Source organism: Poecilia reticulata, linkage group LG21 (genome assembly GCF_000633615.1).
Source record: "Poecilia reticulata strain Guanapo linkage group LG21, Guppy_female_1.0+MT, whole genome shotgun sequence".
Classification (NCBI taxonomy): Eukaryota; Metazoa; Chordata; class Actinopteri; order Cyprinodontiformes; family Poeciliidae; genus Poecilia; species Poecilia reticulata.
Genome location: NC_024351.1, coordinates 23204461 through 23217257, shown reverse-complemented (window position 1 = coordinate 23217257; position 12797 = coordinate 23204461).

Below are 12797 nucleotides of genomic sequence, written 5' to 3'. Positions count from 1 at the left end.
TCAATACTACGTATCATTCAGCCACATAACATTTATTAATGCTGCTGCTCTGTAGCAGGAAAACTGCTCCAACTTTGACAAACCTGAGCTCTTCTAATGTTTTTTTTCTAATAAGCAGCGTATGCAGGACGGATGATGGACAACCGAGGGGCTGTCCATCATCCGTCCTGTCAGCAGTTTCTGCAGGATTCACCCCAGGCAAGAGGAGAAATTATAAATCAATCTGTGAATATGTGACAGGGCTGCTACATGAGGCACAGGACGAATGGATGAAAACCAGCCCTGACTTATGAGGAAGGCTTTATGAAATGTTTTAATTCTCTGCTGTAACTAAAACCATGTTGCCGATGGGTTGATGTGCTGATGAAAAACGACCAGAACTCATTTGTATTTCTTCTAACTCTTTCATGCAGCTTTTCTTTGGATTTACAGGGAGGTTCCTGCTCACAACAATATTCTACAATCTTTTCTCTTCTTCAGTTCAGTCAAACGACTGAATGAGCTTTCTTTCATTTTATCGCTGTATGATAATATGCTCAGACCACAAACGTAAAATAATCCTCGTTCTGGATAAATTAAATGGAACCTTTACTGCACCTTCAACTGGTTTCTTCAACCTTCAGCAGCCATTCTACTTCACATGTCATCTGCAGAAAGCAGGCAAGAATATATTCCAACTATTTCAACTATTTACAGTTAGACTAATAAAATAATTTGCAACTCGCTCTTCACCCRGTGAAATTCCCACAAACAGCTACGGATGTCAGARGTTTTATTTTTAGCACAGTGTCTCTCCATTTATGAAAGCTTACATTTTTGCAAAACCCTGTTCTGGTGCTGTTGTTCACTATGAATTTGTTTGTCTTGGAGATGATAATCTCACTCTGAACAAAATTATCTGTAGTGCTGCTAGTGATGATGTCACTGATGTTTGGGTCATTTCCTCACTGATCCTCTCACCTGTGTGAAGTGAAGCTGTGAATACTTTCCAAATGTTCTATTCTTTTGTTTAGATGGATATTGTTCTGACATCAATATCCATCTTGATGGAATTCTGTTTATGCAGAACATATCCTCATATTTCTTTTGTCATTGTTCATCTTCAGAGAAATTTGCTTGTGGATGATTTTAACCCACAAAAGCAGTTTACTGCATTGTTCTTTGGTTTAATCTTCCAGAAAACAATGCAAATGATGCAAATTATTTAAATCTGAACTGTATGAACAAAACAAACCAATTTCATAATGTCCTTATTTTAAAACTGTCATGACGACATCAGTGTCCTCATGCAGACTGATGTATGTATGCCTATGGAGGGTGGCAGGTAATGAAAACTGGAAGAAAAATGGAGAACGGTCGACTTCAGGTCACTAAAACATTTCGTGAAATAAAATCCAAGAAAATCAACAGCAGAACTCAGGAAGAAACATTGTAAAGAGAAGTCAGGGGTTGAGACTGGATAAAAAACACTGATGTTGGTGAAAAATGAAAGCAGCGCTGGGTGGAAATAAATCTGGTGACATTGCAGAAGCTCATTGAAACAAAGCTGTTATAATGAAAGCTAAAGGAGAGTCGAGTCAGTAAGTCCTTATGGCCAGACAGTGTGGTCAGTAAAAACCTGTCATTCTAAAAACCACAGTGTTATGAATTATTGTTTCTGCTGCTTCATGCCTCCCATTGTTGAGCTGATCCTCCTGTACATGTCCTGCTTTCATTGACCAATTATGGTCAAGCTTTAGGTCAGCCATTTTCTACAGATAAAAAGCTTTCTCTTGGCAGAATAAGCTCTACTTATAAAGTGTTTCCTCTTACTGTCATAATCTTTATCGTTTTATGATGCTAAATGATGTCTGAGGGGTGAGGGATGGAGAGGATCTCACCTGCATGTCCGCACAGTCTGACCAGTGAATTTTTTTTTTGCTTAAATCAATAATCAGTGGTCTAATTCTTCTTCTTGTTTTTTATAGGTTACGTTCTTAATTTAGTACCTAAACCCAATTAGACTGGATGTACTTTCCTGCATCCAGGACTGTATGATCTGGTGAGTAAAAGTGGGTGGAACATTGGAACACATTTGAGCCAAGATGCTCAATGTTTATTCAGAAACAGAGCATCTTGGCGTTGGATTTCCAGTTATTGTCGTCCCAGCAGGAAGTGAAACAGAGCCGTCTTCCTGCCGGGCCTCATGAGGATTCAGAGTTTTTCTCTCCAGGCAGCGGGCCGGCTGGGCCTCAGCTGCTGGAGCAGACCCCGCTTCACGTTCACTGGATGTTCACTTGCCTGTGCTGATGTGATTTACTCTGAGCCTCCAGCTGCTCCTCGCATTATTTGTCAACACTGCCAGCCATTACCTATTAATGACTTCTTCATGCTTTATTAAACGCACCGTCACATCACCTCATCTGGGACTGTGCAGGGAGCAGGAAAATGCTGAAAGCTCCAGTTGTTTATGTCTCATTTTCTCCTGGTTTTGCTCTCAGAATGTGACGTAGAAACTCGTGGTCAGATCAGACATGAAAGGATGGAGCTGTTCTCCATCAGCAGTGTTTGATGTGAGCCGGACGTCACAGAGGAGACCTCTGAGGCGTGGGCTTCACCAGACAGATCAGCTGAAAGCGCAGATCAAATCTTCTGATTCCTCTTCGCAGGGTTTACTTGATAAATGTTGGATAAACGCTGATTCATAAAGTCACAGTGGATATAATTTAAAAGCTTTTTTTTATTATATTTGTAACAAGAAAACGTCTTGTGTGGCAAAGTCAGAAAATCTGGTGCTGATCTTTGTGTTTTAATTTTAGTCACACAACATTTTAACACCAGTCAGATATAACCTTACATAATGGTTACATCACTGTCTCCATTGATTAAAATACATTCTGCTTTTTTATTACTGTTAATGTTCTCTGTTAAAATACAGTCATGTTTTTATGCACAAACAAAATGCACGACAGGCGCTTAAATTCAGTAACAAAAGTATTTTTTCTTTTTTAATCTCTTTCTTACTGTTTATTCAATGTCACGTTATTTTTCTTTAATTATGTAAAGCACGTTGAAATGCCTTGCTGCTGAAATGTGCTATACAAATAAAATTTGATTGAAACTCAGGTTGACAGTCTGATGGTCTCCAATCAGCTCCAGGCATGAGGTACAAAATGGGACAAACATCTGCTTTCTATACTGATGAAAGTTTTAGTTGATCCACCCGATACACTCCATTTCATGTTAATACAATTAGTATTCAGARTAAAATCAAACACTGATATTACAGATCCATGCCTGCTGAAWCACTGTCTTCATATGTTCCCCAAACTCCACTGGGCGTCTGGCATCAAACAGTCTAATTGTAAGGAAAATACCAAAGTGCGAATCAAAAGCTACCTGAGTAAATACAAAAAGACTTGGCTCTGAGTGAGTAAATGATTGCTCAGGGCATAACAGGACAAAAGTCATGGCTTGGTACATTTCTGTACACTTTGATCAAGTCAAAAATTCTTTATTTGGGAACTACTGAAGGTTTACTGCATTCTAAAACCTAAAAAAAAAGTAAAGTTCAAAACTGAAGGTTTGGGTGTTTTTTTTATTCAATAAAGCTTGACCAGTGCCTGGATAGATGGACTGAGCAACAATATGACACATGTGTTCAACATACGATATAGAGCTCAAAAAAGTATGTTTTGTGTAACACACCCCTCTTCAAATCAATGCATCATGCTCAGATCTAGAGAAAACCAAGAATCAGTCTCAAAAAGATTATAAAGTCATTTCTAAAGCTTTGGGATCTCCACTGAACCACACTGAGTCAATATTTAATGGAGAACATAGAACAGTGGGGAACATTCAGGAGACATGATTTAAGTGTTTATTTCTGCTGATGTGCCTCACAATGGAAAGGTTCTCAGAGATCCTTAATGTTTCAAGGACAGAAGTTCAACATCTTCAGGATTTTCTCATGTGGTGCCGTTACATTTATGCGTCTCTCCTTCAGTCCAACTGTATGCAGCCACGTCTCAGGCTCTGGTTTAAAACACAAACTCTAGATGTCCACTCCACAGTTGTGCTCCGACAGCGATCAGAGCAGCTGCACATGTTGCTAAGCAGCAGCTGGGAAGGAGAGGAACAGGCAGGATCTCCACAATGACTTTACTGATGTAGATGTGGCAGGAGCAGTGTGGCAAGAATTGGTAACTTAAAATTTCAAAGCACCATTTTAATAAAGATGAAATCAGTTGCAATGACTCCACTAAACAGTTACCTTTAAGACAGACCCGCTACAGATGAGGCAATCTCACAATTCAGTTTTTATTACAGTTTTGGTTTAATCAAAAATACTAGTCTAAAACCACTCGCACATTAAAAGTCAGTTATAGCTCAACTCAGATGGGAGTGAAATTCAGGGTAGTGTCCTAAAAGAAAACAGCAAACAAAAGAAAATCGTGCACCAAACCAGRAGTAGTACCACCACCAACACCACCACGAGCTGACCGTTCCTGTTAAAATAAAGGAAAGACATTCAAATCACAGACAATACAATTATGCAGTTCAGTCCACGACCAATCAAGCAGCAATATTCCAAATCAAGATTCCGTCCTGGGAGAAACCGATCCGCTGTAGCAGACGCCACTCAGAGCGGCACTAGAAGGATTAGTCCGAGCTGGTCACCAATCAGCCACACYGGACGAGTGATAGGAGCCAGTCAGCAAACAGGACGACAGGTAGGCAGCTGACAGATGATCCAGATGACAGGCGGACCGCCAGTCGGGGACAACCAGCCGGCCAAGGACAAACAGCAGCGGCTATCAAACATGTTAGAAATGAAATCTAAAAGCATGCAAAAACTAGCACTTCACTTACCACTGAGCTCTTTATGTAGTGCCTCCAACAGGAAGGAGGAAACGTGGAGCTTGTACAGGCGGCCTGGATATACAACAAAAGCTGAGCTAAAGCTAAGCTAACAAACGTYAAGTGGGGGAAGATTCTTGCCACAAGGCGATGGATCAGAGCGTCATTAAGCGCATTGTTTGAGCGCGCATTAATTTGCAGCTGTTGTACAAAAAATGGAAATAAATCACAAGTAATAAGCTTGATTGAGAGAGATGAAGCCTGCCTTATCTAGCGTGCAGCACCAACAAACGCCGAGGTCTGAACCGGAAGGAAAACACCGCGATGTCAGGGAGGGCCTTTTATATACAGGCAGCCAACGCCACAACCAATTAGATTCAGGCACTTGTGTGGTGCGTTCAAAGGCTACAGGGCAAACTGCCACATAGACAAAAAAAAAAAAAAAAAAAAACAAAGAAAGCAAAATTTTATCCAGTTATTCAATTATTCAGTACTGAAGCAACACTAAGAGGATCTGAAAAAGGATAAAAGCAACAAACACTTGAGAAATGACCCAGCCTGCTACATCTGAATAGCTTCAGAAATGATTTATCCTGAACAGCAGTGTTTAAGTCTACTAATCTAAAATAAAATGTGAAACAGTTCTGCAGTTTTTTTTTTTTTACAATCACTTTGGTGCATTTGTCACTACTACAATTTACACAACACMTAGTCCATTTCCCAAAACAATTACAACAGTTGGTAACCTAGTTGGGATCATGCATACATTACAGCATGTGGCTGATTGAAAAACCCACTGGTTGTATTCAGTGTTCTGCCAATTTTTCTTTAACTTCCTCTATTATTTTTATATTTTTATTGCTCCTCTTCTTTTCTTACAAGTAGRACTAAKAATCTTCTTATTTAGAGTGTTAATGTTTATTATATTTTCAGGTAAATGTTTAATAAATTGGATCTTTAACAAGGACAGAATGTCGATTGAAGGAAATGTTYTACGGCTTTTTGTAGGGGACTGATTCCCCTCAGAGATCAGCCATGTTTCTAAAAGCTTCCTCAGACACCTTGAGGCTCAGATTACATCCTGACTCCATTTATTTGTCTTCTAGTCAAGGGAAAATGGGTAAACTCCAAATTACTGGCTTCTTTGTTTTGATGAGCCTAACTGGGTATAAATATCAGGGAAGAGGTGYCGCTGCCGGAATCTGACAGAATGCTGTCATACAGGAAGCAGTTTAGTGGTACATCCAGTCTCCCGCTGGAGCTGGGCAATTACGTGGGCAGGCAAACTCCCTTATCTCTAATGAACACTTGCAGTCCCTTTAAAAAGCTTCCAAAGGTCCTGGCAAAGAACATGGCTGCTTGGAGACGGCCCAGGGATGCTGTTGTCTCTAACAGTCATCCTTTTTTCAGGTGTTCACAAACACTGAYGGCTTTCTAGGCTTTTCTCCTTGAGCAGAAGCTTGAAGAAAAAATTTTACTTTTTCTTTCTTGAAGCATAAATTTAAGACACCAAACTGACAGTCAACTCAATATGAGAAACTGTGAAAACCGGCCAATCAGAGTGCTGCTCAGATGGGCGAAGCTCTGCTTTATGTTGGAGCATAAACACCGTTTTACCTCTTGGTAAATAAATATGGTATAAATGGACCCAACAGCTGATAGTCCTCCGCATTAAATTATGAAAACATGACAGGAACGGACTGGACATAAATCCCAAAGTTTATGGAGCCGATGTGATGGACTGTAAAGGACAAATGATGTTTGAACAACCAACGCTCAAGGCCTTAATTCAGCAGTTATCACTTCAGTATATGAAATATAATGATGTTGTACTCAGTAGAAGGATGGGTTCAGAGCATTTAGATTCACCATGGTGGTCACCGAGTTTGACTGAAAACACATTCTTCTTTTCCTTTCATCTCTTTTAATAGCAGTTTTAGCAAACAAAGTTTCCTGTTTTTTAAGAGAAAAACCAAAGTTAATTGTTTTCGACAGCAACACTGATTCTGAGGACTTGATACTTTCTGTTTCCAGGTCATTTATATTAACGGATTATTAAAGTCATTGATTACGATGACTATCATCATCGCTCATAATCTTTGTGTTTGACGTTTGGAGCCAGATTCTTTCCCTGCTCCAGCTGCCAACCACCAGAGATGATTAAAAGATTCCTGCTTTTTGTAAGTGGAAGAAGAAACACATAATTAACACACATCCCTCTGAATCAGACCGCAGGCTTTGTCAGTTGCTAAGTAGATTAGAGCGGTATTGATTACTGAGTTCATTTGCTATCACGTTCTAATTATTTTTGTCCTTGCATGGAGCTCCACYCATATCCCTGAAGCTCAAACTTTGAGTTTAACCTGCAAACAAAACTCCTGAGAACGAACCGTAAGTAAAGCAACAGAAAAAACATCCGTCTGCAACTCCAAATGACATCCGCCCAGGTCATTAGCATGAATGAGTGTGGAAGCCTGACACAGCACACCGAGAGGCCGAACCAGAGGACGATTATGGAAAATCTGTGAGCTTGCCTATCTGTGGCACACAGACGCTATTGTTGATTGCTGCTCTTCCACAGCAGCAATCAGTCAGCAGAGTGTGGAGACAGCAAAAAGATGGAGAGTGGGTGGTGTTTATTCACTACAAAGGAGGCGCAGTCCATCCAAAACCCGGGCAGCGGGGCGGCCTGATTGACGGCCCGCCTGGTACCAATGATCTCTCAGGGAAGGAGCTGAAAAAGCTCGGTGCTATCACATGTCACCGGCCTCCGTGCGGAGGAACACGCACGTCAGCGCGTGACGACGGGTTGTCAGGGCAAATGTGACTGGGCTGGAGGAGACAGCAAAGGATTCCATTTTTCAGTGATGCTACAGGGAGCCGGGTGGGAGCTTTGCAGTTTCACACATCACTGACAGGTCAGACTCGGTTTCAATTCAATGAACTGCAAATACAGAGTTCACGTTCATACAATCAGCCGCTCAGYGTGGAACGCARAAGGAGAGGGGTGAGAGGTCAGATGCTGGTCAGYGGTGTTTTCTACAGTATTATACCATCAAAATATGTCAGACCTGATTCATTGTGTGGAGAAATGGGAACAAAATGTATCTCTGCAGCACAAACCAAACACTGTTGGTTTTCTGTTGATGCAACACCGAGTGAGTGATCCMATTTACTGTTTCAATATGATAAGTCAGTGTTAATCAAAACATAATAGCGGTAATATTCCACTAGTGAGCATAAGTCATTTGGAACTTCCCCTTGACAAGAATCCTGAGCCTTTAAAAGTTCAGCAAACAGAAGTTTATAAAATGTTTTATCTTGATTTTGAAGAAGTTAGCATTGAGCTTGTGCTCTCTCCTCAGTTGGATGTGCCTTGAAAACCTCCAGTGGGAGTTTATCTGGGAATGGTTCTGATGTTCAAACCATYAGCCGGTTCCTCTCCAAGTAGAGGAGCAGTGACTCTTCTTGGGTTTTACTCAGAGTGACGGCAGTCCTCCTCACCCTGTCTCTGAGTGAGACGGTGTCATTTCACTCTTAACCCCAATTAGTTGATTCACCATTTTAGTTTTTACACATTGATGAAACTAAACTGGTTCAGTTCACTTAGGTACAATTTAGCAAACACATTTATCTGTCTTTACTAAAACTGATTAACTCGCACATATTTCTTAGCTGTAAAAAAAATATTATTTTAAACTAAACYTACATAGTTTAATTAGCAAATAACAAATATGTTATTATTTAAGCATATCTATAATAGCATTCTCTCATTACCTAATTGATTTTATCTTGAAATTGTAACACTGAAGTGCTATACCAATATGAATGTTTAGCTGATGCTAATGTGTCCTCAGCATGGTCAAATTTAGTGTTGCACATCTATGTGTCTGAGTTGCACTTTAGSAACTGATACTTTGGAACAGAATCAGCCCTGGATACAGTTTTCTAGGAGTTGAATGTTAACTCTGTTACTACTTGTGCTGGCAGGACTTTGGTCAGAAAGCATGCAGGAGATCAGCAGATTACAGGCTGTAGCTCCACACCAAGGCATTCTGGGTATAGAAGAAATGTCATTTTCTGCACTGCATCATGGGTGGAGAACATGAGGAGGCTCTCAATAAGTCACACATCTGAATTTGTCCATGTATTTATATGTAAATATTCATGTCTATTTGTTTATGTAAGTGCTGTTCTTTTCATAAAGTTTATAGAAAAATAGTAGAGCTTCAAAAATATAATATCCTTCATTTTCTCGACTTAATATTATTACACTCTATGTCTTAGTAGAAAAGTACAATCAACTAATTTTATTTAGTAATGAAACARCTTTTTACCAAACATAARACTGGCTGGACATCAAGCTACATCACATTCACAGCAAATGCTATCAATGGAAATGTTTTACTGTAACTAGACTGAACTTATATAGTGCTTTTCCAATCTTTTTTGACCACTCAAAGCACTTTACACTAGAGTTACACTCATCCAATYGCACTCACAAACACACACAGATCRTTAGGCAATTTGGGATTAAGTGCCTTGCCCAAGGGRRCATCGACATTTGGCAGGACGAAGCTGGAATCAAACCTACAACCTTCCGATCGCAAGATGACTACTTTACCCACACAGCCACAGTCGCCACATACTACTGTAGACCAATACCTTTCGGATGAAGAGATTCAAGAAATCAGAAAAAGAAAAACTCAATTTGTTGAGTTTGTGGCAAAATCTATAAGAATARAGGATAAAACCCTTTTTGCAGTGGAAATTAAAACTTTTAATTTTTCTTTCAGGTAATATGAGAAACTCTTCCATTCTCATTCTCCTGAACTCAATGTTGTGTTTTGTCCCATCTTGTGAGTTTTATGTATCCCTACACTCCTAGTGCTCCTACAGTAAAGAGGATATCACAATATCTTTGAATCTCTCCAGTAAACTACAGTCATTGTGAGATCTGCACTGGCAGCACAATATGGATCAGTAAACTCAGCAACATCTTTTGTAAAACACCAAATCAGAGCAAATCAAACTCCAACTTCAATCTTTGAGTTTTTATAGTGCCTACCATCTAACTGTCTCTGGTTCCGACTCCTCTACGGCTCTGCTTGTGGTCAGACGTCTTCTTCTGTTGGCCAACATGTAAAGGTCTTCATATCAGCGGGTCGCAGAGCCTTCTGAGCTGTTCTCTGACAGGACCGGCGGCGCCACAGGCAGATGAATCTGGACTTTGGATGAAGCCTGCCATTTTTACAGCTGACCTTGACTAGAGGTCCTTCTAGTAATTTATAGCAAATAATGTTCAAAGGAGTCCCATTTCCAAGATTCACTGTCACTTTGTGTTCAACCATCACTCTGCCTCCAAAGCCAATGTGCTCTCCTGACATGAACGTCCCATAAAAAATATTAGCAGCCGCGCTGGTGTCCTATCCAATTATGTGAAGAGTGAATTAATGCTTCTGAAAGYGGTGAATTTTTAACTGTTGCTGCAACTCCAGACTTTGCAGTCTTATTGCTCTACATGTGTTTGTCCAAATGACAGCAAGCTGCTTCTAAAAGGTTTTAATTTGTTGATTGTTGGTACTTTATGGAAACACATGAATCCATTTGAGCTTTTAATGAATGTTGATGTTTTCTGTTAAAATGCAGACATGTTTTTATGCACAAACTCAGGATGACAACAGCCATGCAGGCTTCCAATAAGCTCCAGGCACGAGGTACAAAATGTGTTGTTTTGTTAGCAGGGCAAACATCTGCTTTCTGTGTTATTGATGAAAGTTTTAGCAGCAGAGTGTTGTGTGTAGAGAGTGTTCCCCCCTAAAGCACTCTGTCTCATCTTTATACAATAATTAGGATTAAGAAGAAACCCAAAGTGTTCCTCAAAGCCACTGGGCAGCTGGGCAGAAGGCTTGGTATAGGACTGGTTAAGGAAATGTGACAAAATTGGTCAGTAGTTTCAAAATTGTTCTGTATTATTCCATTTGCTAGCTGCTGCACTCCTTGGGTGTTTTTTTAATTTGCAGTGAAATAATTATCCTTGACACAAACCTAGCATGTCCACAACCTTTTATCTCTCTACAGCTGTGAGGTTGTAGAGATGGGAAATAAAGAAGAATTGAGTGCCTGGTACACTTATTTGGCAGCTGTCCTGAAAAGTAGCCTGATGTGAATTTGTGCAGGACTAACTGCTGAATGGGATAACAAAAATCCCTTTTTATGGAGTTTATGTGATTTTTAATTTTTGCGTATGAACCATTTGTAAACATATTCCACAGCCATAAAGTCTGAATTTTGAGTCTACAAAGTGATTTTAACAGAATTTAGATAATTTATCTGTCCAGAAAATTATTAATTCCTTCTGTACCAAAATTCCAATCTAATTTCAGCAGATGGTATTTTTTAGAGCACAACACACACAGATTTGGTCTTTGAGAATGGAAAAGAAATATATCTGGCAGTAATTTACACAGATTTGTCAGGATGCAAAATTGACATCAACATTGGCTGATGCTAGTTATTCTTTTAGCATATTGGTCTAATAAGCCAACATGAATAAAACATTTATTTTGATCTTGTTGCTGCTCCTGGTTGGTCTGTGTTTGGTCATGTAACAGTGATAGTGAAGTGGTGAAGGACAGAAGCAGAAACACGTCATTAATGGGTTTTTATTGTGTTGAAATAGGAAAGAAATAATGTCTGTAAATATCATATCACAGCAATATTGTTACTATTGTATATTGATATCTGCCCAAGTTTTCACATTGGTGCATCTCTATAGATTTAAAATACTAACTATAGTAACAGTAAATGCATGTGTCATGCATGTGTTCAGCTTCTTTAAGTGTCATTCAGATTATATTTGTGGTTTAGTTCTAAAACAGGCATAAAGGTATTTCTTAAGACACAAAGTTAAATTAAACACAAAAATTTAATCAGCTGCTAAAACATTACAAAAAGACATAAGTGTTGAGTTCTGTTGAAGTTTGTTCATTTTTTAAAATGAAAATCTTCCTAATGGGATAAGATTCAAATGTTTGAGGCATTGTGCTAAAAATCAAGCCTTTTAAAACAAACAAGTCTTTTTGATAGGAAAGTTTAGTACATATACTTATAAGCAAGGCTTAATTTTTTATGCATAGCAAGCAAATGTAAATTTAATCCTGTTGATTGTATCTTTTTAAAATAATCATATTTGAATTTMTCCGTGTCTGCATGGACCAGCTTTGTGTTGATGGATCATGGTATTAACCAGTACTTAGTCCTGCCTCACTGAGGACTCAGCTGTGGTTGGTATTACACTTCAGGCTTTGATGAAACCAGCAAGTTTCACCTAATAATTGCAGCTGTCACACGAGGACATTTGTTTCCTCWGGCTGCATCAGCACTTCCTCTGTAACGCTGTGCCTAAATTGCACTCATGTGGTGACGCTGCAGTTTTATTTTTTACATAACAACCTTTCTCCTCACTTTCTCTTTCTCTCTGAGCCTGATGCCAGCTCATGTTATGCAGATCGCATTAGCAGTGTTGGTTAGGATACTGTGGCCTGATAAAACCAGGTTGCAGAGCAGCAACAACCTCACAGCTGTAGAGATAAAAGGTCGTGGACATGCTAGGTTTTTGTCATGGATCATTATTTCACTGCTAATTAAAAAAAACACTCAAGGAGTGCAGCAGCTAGCAAATGGAATTGTTTTTATAAAGTGTTGTTTAAGAAAAACACACTTCATGAATCAATTGTTGGAGAAGCAGAATTAATTTCTTGTTTTCAGTCATTTGTGTGTTTGCTAAAGTTCACAGTCATGTTAGTTCATAGATACAGAATTCATATTGAGGTCAAGGTCTGTGAGCTCATTGGATCTGTCCAGTGAGATGATTTCATCKATCAATAGTCAACCGGTAGRTTACATGGTAAACTTGGCAATCACAGTTAATATTCCAGAGGGCAATGCAATAGCTA